We start from the raw sequence: 10,706 nt of genomic DNA on the forward strand, positions 1-10,706 counted from the left end.
CTCTCTGGCTCCTTTTCCCCCCGTGAAATATCCAAATTAGCTACTCCACTGAGAAAAAGGCTGCAGTGTTTGGCTGCATTATTAGACAGCCAAGAGTCCACCTGGGAGACAGCCTCTGGGAACAAGACCTCTGAAGTGCTATAATACGTGGATCTGCCACTTTCAGACACAGCTAACTGCTACTTCAGCTTTTACGATAAAACTTAGGAGGTTGTAATAATTTTCAGCATTATTTTTCATGGAGTTTTAAGGCCTTTCTGGTCTTGATGGGAACACAATAAAATCGAATAATTTACAGTGTACAAAAATTTCTTTATATTTGATTAATAAATTCATTTATTTAAAATACAAGAAGGTACCCAGAACATTAATTGCCTTCAGCAACTGCCATGTAATAACGGGCTGGGTTTTATTAGTTCATAATACTGCTCTTTCTGTCATAATCTGACATTATTGATTTTCTACAAAAAATGAATGAGAACAAATGTTCCCTTACTCTCTTTTCTGTTCTTCTCGAATATCCGATACTATCCATGCTTTCTGTCAGCTCCGGCAAAGCTCCCAGAAACTGTATTTTGTAAGGAAGCAATGAATGCTTATTGCATATGAGAAGTTGTAACTCTAAGATAAATGTAAATTAGATCCAGTGGAAAAAGAGAAATCAGATTCTTTACTCTGGAAAAACTGTGAAAATTGGCAAGAAGAAAAACTTACTGAGATCTTACTTCCAGGGTAGAAGGAATCTTCTAGGACTAAATATGCCCATTTTAATAATTAAATGGATGAGTTTAAGTTAAGCATGGCCTAAGCAAGAAAAGCCCAGCCTCTTTGCGCCTAAGCTAGAGGCATTCAGGCTTGTTCTACTCCCACAGTGCATCACTAGGGGATGCACTTCACATGCTGCTTCAGTAAAGAACACAACTAATTTTACCCAGTTTGCTCAAAAAATTTAATTTTCCATTTAGGAGAAGTTCCATGGCTCTGTTCCAGCAGTTCACGGAATTGATGTGGAAATAAAATGGCTGTCATGCTGCTGGCAGGAAATTCTTGCCCTCCTGGGAGCAGGGAGCCAGTGGCTGAAAAGGGAAGATAAAGCCATCCCATGCAGAGGCAGTGGGGAAATGGCTCCACAGGGCACAGTGGGGCAGTTCGTGAGGCACCAGCTGGGCAGGAGACGTGACAGCTCTCCTCCTTCCATCTGGGGTGTTGGGCACAAAGAGGTTGGGCATTGGGTCGGGAATGGTGCTGCTGCCACCGTGCTGTTTGCTCCTCTCAGGAAGCAAACAGGCATCATGGCACGGGCAGCTTGGAGTCATTGGTTGAGAATGGGCAGTTATGGGGCTCTTCTCCAAAGACAGCTCAACCCAACTATTGTCCTGCCTGCTGTTCCGGGACACAGAATGTTAAATATGACTAATGTACACCTGTCAACCAGTGCGTCGTTCCATATGGGAGATCACAGAAAGGGGTGGATAATGCCAATAAAAGAGCATTTGCTACATGATCCAGCAACATTGACTTGGATGTGTGGATCACATTTAATACTCAGTCTTTCATTTTTCTCCTCCTTTAGCATCATTGCTTCTAATCGTAATATATTGTTAGGTAGCCCAATATGACAAGGTGTTAAATTAGGGAAAAAACAATTTTAGTTAGTTGGTCTTTTTGTCTTCCTTGGATGCACTAAAAATCATGGTAATCATAGCTATTAAATGAATAAAATGCATCATGATGCTGTAACTGTACAATTTGATTTTATGACACTTTTTAAACAAGAAAACAAGGAAGAAAAGTTGGGTTTTTTTTATATAAGCAAATATGGTTCAAATATCTGAAGCAAAAGTTTTTTCTTTCTTGCACATAACTAAAGGATTTAAAAGAATTGCTGACAGTTATCTGCTTACTGAATTCCTAACATCACTGAAAGAGCCCATCAGACTGATATTTTTTTTACTTCTAGTTTTTATAATATTTTACTGAGTATAAAAGTACAGTTTTATAGACAAATAATACAGACTCCATGTGTTATATGATGTATCAAGAAAAAGAATGGTATATTGCATTTATACAAAATTCTTCTTCCAGTGCTGAGCTGACTTATACTTTCCCTGCAGCCAGAGAGGCAATGATCCAAAGCATAAACAAACTTAAATGCATTTACTTCAAGCAAAGGGTTATGACCTGGTTTAACGATATCCTGGAGACTAGTTTGACTGGCAAGTGTAACAGAGTTTGCAGGGTTGGTGCCTTAATCCTCCAGGCCTTTCAATGATATCTGACACTGTATTCACTCTGTCAGGGTTAATAAATGGTCCAATGGATGATTAAATACTATAACCATTGAAAGTAAATTATTGATGGACACTACCTTATTTCTTTGAAGATAGCTTTTACTTCTATTACATTAAAAAATAAGCAAAATAACAGATGGATGTTCATTGATTCTGGTCCAATAAAAAAAGTTTAATTGAATATTGCATAAATTTGTATGTGAATGGTAATCTAAATTAGAACACAATTTTTGGTCTTATTTTTTTATTCTTGTATTTGATTTTGCAATTAAATCCATGTACTTTTTGTGCCTAAACAAACAAACAAAAGACTATACCCATGTTTTGGCGAATCATTTTGCAAATTAAATTTGCAAACTGTAAGTAGATGTTGCATAGCTTAATGTTAAAATACTGACCTTCTGGTGCAAAGTAGACAATTTCTTTAAGAGGGTGATTTTTCTTCTTCCTGTATATTTGGAACAGTGTAACCAGGGACTCAAGCTGTCACAAACACGTAGGAACATTGGAGGAGGGAAAAAAAAGTCTCTTTCTTACTGGCTATGAGAAAGAAGAAAATGGTTTGAGGCAGTCAAAAGCTCTATGTTTGCCTAATTTAAGAATACAGAGAAGGAGTCAAAATCCCTTGTCCTAGAAGCAGAACTAAGTAACTGTCTCCTTGCTTGACTGCAGGAAGAAACCTTAGACTACATATAGCGAGGCAGGGAAGGGCTTCAAAATCATTTTCAAAACCAGCTTACTTACTGAGCCCAAAACCTACCTGATAAGAAAACAGGGAAGGAGAGCATCTCCCCTATTGGCAGCTCACCTGCCTGACGCAGAGGTGGAGAAAAATGTAGCTGCACTGGGGATCCATACACCACAGACCTTCCTTCCTGGCAGGCAGCTGCAAGCACAGTACTCAGCCCCAGCACTGGGTGAACTCCTACCTTTGCTGCAATGGGGATCCATACACCACAGACCTTCCTTCCTGGCAGGCAGCTGCAAGCACAGTACTCAGCCCCAGCACTGGGTGAACTCCTACCTTTGCTGCAATGGGCTGAGGCTGGAGCCTGGGTGAGGCACAGTGCTCTGCACTGAACTGTGTGTGAACACTCAGCATGATGGGTTTTGCATACAATTAGTGGGAAAACCTAGGGAGAGTACCCAGCTCTCTGTGAGCCATGGCTCATCATCAGGCCACCTTGTGTCTGCAATTTCAAAGCCTGGGGACTTTGTATCCCTTCCCAAGTCTCTCTGAAACTCTTGAGTTCCTCATGCTCACTATAGTACACCGGGACTCGGAGTCAATATGTCCTGGGACATGGTATGGGTTTCTGATGCTCTGGGGCAGTGCACTTCATGATTTTAGTACCAGAAGTACTGCTCCTTAGCACAGTGTAGAGAATTGAGATTTACATTTCTGTATTTTGGATATCTACTCAGGAGTAATTGTCCTACAAGGAACAGCAGGAGTACCATTAGGTGGAGAAATTTCCCCATCCTCCCCTGCCAGAAGCAGAGCAAACCTGTGCTGCTTCTATGCATTGAAGGACTCAAGGCTTGCCTTTCAGGTTTCCCTGCCTTACTGAGACCATCAATCATTTTTAGTGTATGTCATCTGTTGAGCACTGAAACAAACTCTGACATTCAGATTCAGAAGCTGCTGTAGATGGGGTTTCTGTTCTCAAAACCTGTCCTTCTCAGTCACTTTGAGGGACCATGTCTCTGCTTCAAAGGGGGCTGGAGATGGAGATGCATGTGAGCATGCCAAGCTGTCAAATCACTTAGCACCTCAGTTCATTCCTGGGCTCTTGCATCCACACTGCATAGAAAATAGGGGAGGTTTGTTTTGGTTTTTTGTTTGTTTGTTTTTTTGTTTTGGTTTGGAGTTTTTTGTTTGGTGGGTTTTGTTTGTTTGTGTTTTGTTTGGGGTTTTGTTTGGTTTTTTGTTTGGATTTTAAAACAATTTTTTTTTGTTGTTGTTGGTTGGTTGGTTTTTTTTCCCCTGAATTAAACCAGTTTGTTCTCTTTAAAAGAAAACCCATGAACAGACATTTCATTCCACAGTCTCCTCCAAGCCAGAGCTTTTGGATATAAATCACACCAAGTTTGGCTCCATTCATGCATGATAGTCTTGTAACATCATCCCAGGAAGAAGTGGAACACTGGTCAACCCCTTTTCAGAATAATCTACCTAAGGTTGTGCATTATTAAAATAATTAATCAGGCAACTAACTAAACATCTCTTCACCATTACTTCCTGTGATACATTTCTTCCGGTATTATAGGCAATTATTTTCCAGATAGAATAAACCAAATTATGCTGCCTCCGATCACCTCTTTCCCACCACTAATTTGCTCTAAGAGATTAGTTATGCACATTTCCAGCAATGCGTACAGTTCCTCATAAGGATACAATTTGGCATGTTTGTTCTGATCTCTCACCTCTGTTTCTCTAGGTGTTAGAAATGACAAGACCTTATCCTTCCACACAATCGCAAGTCAGGTGAAAATAACTGCTTCCCTACCTTCTGGAGACTGATCTGGATACTGTTATCCCACATTTCTTCCCTTTTCTTGCATATCAGTAGAAGCCCAAGATTTCACATCTTTGAAACACAAGTAAAACACTGAAATGTTTTTCAGGACCACAGTCTTGATTTTAGGCATTTCTCAACACTTGCAGAAAGAGGCATTGCATTCATGATTTGAGATTTTCTTAAACAGCCAGGCCCCCACCTCTCTAGGTAGCAATTTCTTGGTTAGAGCTGGAGAGTGTACAAAGGAGGGTAAAAAGAAGTGAGGAACTAGATTCAAGGTTGGAAGTTGTTACTTCCCTTTCGGTAACACCCTACCCATCAACAGAACTGGGCAAGGCAGCGATTCCTGGCTCTTGTTGCCCTCCTGCAGGTGCTCTGGCAAGACACCACAGGAACTTGCCTTGCTGGGCTGATGGCTCACACACCAGCCATCTGCAGCAGGGTTGGAGGAGCCTGCTGGGAAGCATTGTCCTGCTTGGCATGGTCTGTTAGCTGTGTCTTGCCTTGGTGCAATGCCTCCTGGCATTGTGGAGCAGGCTGCTTGTTCCAAATGTCTCTTTGGCTAAAAAATGAGACAGGGTGGTATTTGCTACTCTTCACCCATCTCTGAGCATGGCTATAGAGGAATTGAGTAAATTGTCCTGAGGCTACTGAATCAGAGCAGCTATATCTATCTCAGTTCATACAATGAAATTCTGAGCATGACTCCCCTGGCTTCCTTGGAAATAGTCTTCCGGTCACTTCCTCAACTGTTGCTTATCATTTATGAAAGTATATGCTCTTTTGATTAATAATTCAGGAATTACATCTATTGCAGAGCATTAGGCTCCCAGAGGAGTTCAGAAGTTCTCTCTCAAATTCCCAGAGCAACTCAAAGAACTCTCTCAGGTATACCCTCCTTTCACATCTCTACCCTAAAACTTAATTCATGCATGATTTAAAGATTGTAGAAAACTATCACATGTGCAATAATATCTTCACGTTTAGAAGGATCAATTTTTTTAAGCTATATTATTTTCCAGCAATAGTGTATTTTTTGTTCTATTTTAGTACGGTTTTTTCAGACTTGCATTAGTTATATTGCAACTTTTACCCTACGGCTGCTTTATCTTTGCTTTGATATCTTATTTAGTTAGTCTTTGAATCGACAGAATTCAAAGGAACAGGGTAACTAGGTTGTTCTCAGACTAAGTGAGGAGACAGTGAGCCATTATCAGGCAGCAATAAATTTCTCATTATAAATCTGAGCTTGTGATTTCTCTCTCACCAGTATCAAACAAGACCAGCTTTGCTACTCTTCTGGGTTCTTTTGAGGAATATAGTACTTTACCTTATGCAAAATGGATTAATATTGAAATATGTTTGAAATAACCATTGGAAGGGAACTTATCATCCAACAAAAAAATAGTGCAGTAAGCAAAGACCAGGGCTGCCCTAAGCTGCTTTGAAGTTGCTCTACTGACATGCCACTTCTTATTGAAAAGGACTGCAGTATCACATCCAAGCTCAAACTTCGGAAAAGAGATGTAAGGCCTCCAAACTCCATTTTCTTCAGTTAGAAGCATGGGCAGGATAAAACCATGCTTGTTTGCATCTCTGCTAGATTTATTTAGTCTGAGATGGAGCAGAAGGCTACCTAATATAAAGCTTTCCTGTACCATGCCTTGCTCAGCCACCACAGCAAATCTTTCTCTGACCATTTCTGTCACTGGGGGAAAATGAGTAATACCATCAGGAAGGGAGGCTTACCCAGTTTTTGAAGACTACTGCCTTGGCCTAATTGTAAGGGATGATAATAAAACACATGTACTTCACAGGAAAGATAAAATCCTTTTTTTAATTATTTTTTTTCTGAGAAACACAATGTATGGGCTTTATGCTCCAGCAGCAGGCTCATCTCACTCCTTCAACAAGTATAAAACAACATTAGAGGTCATAAAAGGAAAATCCACGCTACAGGGCTAATTGGCTCCATGTGGTTCCAAAATGTACAGGAAATCTCCTGCCATTGCACCAGCACCAGTCCATCTACACTGCGTCACTGGCAGCAGGGCTGCCCTGGATTGGGATCAAATATTCCTACTGCTATGTTGTCTGAACCAACGCTGTGCAGGGATCTGCAAACTTGAGGGGGAAAATTAAAGGTGGATTTCTGGGTGTAAAAGGACACAGAATTAAAGGGTGGATGGGGAACTGTGGGTCTTCAGCCCACATTATAGGGAGAGCAGTGTTTAATCTTTCTAACTTTTTGTAGAGATTTTTATGACTTAAATTCCCTGCAGAACCTAGTACCATAGTTTGTGTTCGTGCATATAAGAAACACTCTGTACGTTATTTTTTAAGCCGAAGCAGTTCACTGTGCAGTGCCTTGGCCAATGTTGCTGCCTTGTTAGAAACATGTAGGGGCACAGTGACAGGTCACACTAAATAAAGCTCTGTGGGTTTCTGTACTTGGAGTAGTATATGCTCTTAGTGTCCATCACCATCTGCATCAGGAAACACATGAACTCACTATTTTTGTACACATTCAAACTGGTCATAAATTTTTATAGCCAAGTTTACTGAACTTTCCCATACACATGCTGCAAACAGAATAATGAAGCAAACCAGCTCATGTTTCAAAGGCAAGTCACACCAGCTAGCAATTTATCATGGGATCTTTGGCAGGGCTCTTTTTTGTCTGCTGACAATGCACATACCCTTACTGAAGACTCCCAGGTGTTCTGGCTCTGAAGGATGTGCTATGGTGGGCATTGCCCTGAAACAAGTGAACATGCTCATTAAAAATGATTTCTGGTATGAAATGGAGACAAGTGGCACTTAGAACATCTCCTTGTGACCCTTCTTCTCCCTGAGGAGGTAGGATGTGCAAACATGGCTCTGAGTAATGATAACATGTTAGAAAGAAGGAGCACAGTCTGGAGGCAGGGGAAGGACTTCTGTATTTTGCTCTCTTCACTGTATGTGTCTACATACTCGACTTGTATAAGTGAGATTGCCTGATGATACTCCAAAAATTGCATTTGTGACTACACAAGAGGAATGGCCATCAGCTAATCAAATCAATAAAATGCAGCATCTCTGTAGGTGGATTAAAATGCAATTAGAATGAGATTTCTCTTTCAAAACTGTTCCTTTTAAATACCTGTCTTCAGATGGTAAAATCCAGCATAAATTTGGTTGGGTTATGAAGTTCTTTCTTCAGGATGCTGGATTAAGAGGTAGAACTAAGTGAAAATAATTCCATTTTCTATTAGGCTATTTTTACTTTTACACACAGATTTCATTAACTTCTCCTAACAAAATTAATAGAGTGGACATCCTGCCACATGCCACAGACTTCCATATCAAGTGAGGAAATTCTTGCACTGTATTTGTTATTTAACTGTTTAGGTACAGATTTTACTGGAAAATAAATGAAAACATTTTCATGATTATTAAGGTATATCAGATATTCTAACTGCTTGTTTGTATGTCAGTAGGCTCTACACTTGAAACATGAGGCTTTTTCTGTCTTGTGGTTGCACTGCTCAGCTTCAAACTCAGAGACGATTCCATATGATAAAGTTTGAAAAATATTTTTAACATATCTATTCCTGTTTTAAATGGGAATGACTATTTCTACATATTTAATTGCTTTCAACTATTTTAGTTTGTAGAAATGACCAAGGAATTTGCTAAAAAAAAAAGCCCTAAAGCATGATTACTGCTAACTTTCTCTGCTTGCCCCTTTCTTCACAGTATATTTCTTCCAGCAAAACATTCTGCAACAAAATGGAAAAGCTGAAATTTCTCCTCTGGAAGCCTTTTAAAAAGGAGGTTATAAATGTTTTATATTGCATCTCAGGGTATTACGCTGCCTCCCCAGGAGGCCAGATCTTCAATAGGAAACCCTCAAAGTGGTGTAGGTTAGTTACCTGCTTCCTCATTTACCTGCATGATCATAACATCCCTTACACTAACTACTCAGTAATGAGTGGCAGGGAGAGTAGTGTCTTTGGCTGTATGAAAACCTCTCTTGTAGACTATTATATTTGCAAATGAGGTGAGCTTTCTGCCATTGGTATTTTTTCCTACATCTCGTCGCTGCTGATCAGCATGAAGAGCCTTTACAGAGAACTCCCATTTCCATCCTAAGGGTCTTTTTCCATGGTTATTCTATTTTAAAAAGAAACAATTTTGTAAACTTGTGAACCCTCTTCTTGAAGGTCTGTCTTTCACCCTCTCTATTTACAGCCATAAAAAAACCTAAGAGTTTTTCAGCAAAATGGCCATGTACATTGGGCACTAGAAGAAAATTATTTTTAAAATCTTTCTTCAGTCTTGCTTTGGTGTTTTTGTTTATTTGTTTTGGTTTTGGGGTTTTTTTGTTTGTTTGGGTTTTTTTTTACGTTTTACCTCTGGCTACACTGAGACTGACACCATAGCTCTTTCTTGAGCAAAACGAGAATGCTAAGCAAGCATAGAGTTTATGAGTGATGTCACCACAAATTGGAGGCATGTGTACCAGAGGAGTCAACTTCCATGTCCATGTAATAATTCCCTCTGGAAAACTCAGGGCTGCCCTGGCTCCGTGTGATCCCAATAGGAAGCTCTCCACCTCATGTGAGACCTAATTGTGCTGCACAGCCTCCAGACCTCATTCCCTCTCACTTTTGCCGCATTAGGCTCTGTGCTGATATTTTGAATAGCAAAAAAACTCCCTCAAGCAATGACATTGTAAAGGGCTAGCACAGATTCTGTTCGTGATATTTGCAACCCATGGCAGTTAATAAGGAACTGAATGGTTTTAAATACATCATGGATACAGCTGTGATCATGGTAGGGAGACCCTTCACTGCATGCGATAAAGAAGTGACGGGTAAAAAGTAGTCTGATATTACTGTTTAAATTTTAATAGTATTTGTTAAGCTTCAGAGTTAACATCTACAGCTATTAATGAGGACAGTTCCCAGCTCTTAGAATTACGGTCAGAAACTCCTCTGTCTGCATTTGAAGGTGAGCTCTGTAACTGTAGAGGTGAGGTACTAATGAAAGCTAATTCATTAACTAACTCACGGAAGCTAATTACGCTGGAGCTTAAAAGGAGTTGTGGAACTACATATTGTGGTTGTATTACTGCATTAAACATTGAGCTGTGACTTGTGTAAACACGCTTAGGTCACCAGACCATAGTCAGCTCTTGCTGATGAAAAGTGAAATGTGATAAATTTCACCATCCCAGACTAATTTCTTTAATAAGGTTAGGTTTAATGAACAAACCTTGTACAAAACAAAACATAGAGATGATTAATAACAGTCTCACATTATATAAATAAAAACATAGCTTTTACCGTTTCCTTTAATAACTACTTTGCAAATACTACCAGAGAAAAAATCAACAAGAATGTAATTTAATGAACTGTATTTTACAGCATGAAGTACTGTTTCATGTAGCTTTGTCAAAACATCTTTTCACTGGATGAAATAAACAAAGTGGAACTGGTGTGATCATGAAGAAGGAACACTTTAGATTTTACTAAATAACTATACTGAAAAAATTGTGCTGATTGCCTAGATGGTCATAGGTTTAACAGCATCTGTATCACTACTCACAAAATCAAATTTTTCCATAGGGTAGTACGTTCAGAAGAAAGTGAACTGACTCCTGTCCATCACCTATTTCATCACTTAAGAAAGGCTTTTGTATAGTATTTTAAAGCTGGAATTGCTATTTGTTCTAGACTTCTGCTCTGGATATGCCCTGACAGGCTGCTCTGACAGTGCAGAGCAATAAAGTAAAAATATAGGCTACAGGAACATCGGGACAGTCCTCAGTGAAGGCTTTCCATTATCAAAATCTACGTACAGAATCACAGAATATGCTGAGTTGGAAGCAACCTGCAAGGATCAT

This window comes from Neopelma chrysocephalum, unplaced genomic scaffold (genome assembly GCF_003984885.1).
Source record: "Neopelma chrysocephalum unplaced genomic scaffold, ASM398488v2 Primary Assembly neopelma1_23b, whole genome shotgun sequence".
NCBI lineage: Eukaryota > Metazoa > Chordata > Aves > Passeriformes > Pipridae > Neopelma > Neopelma chrysocephalum.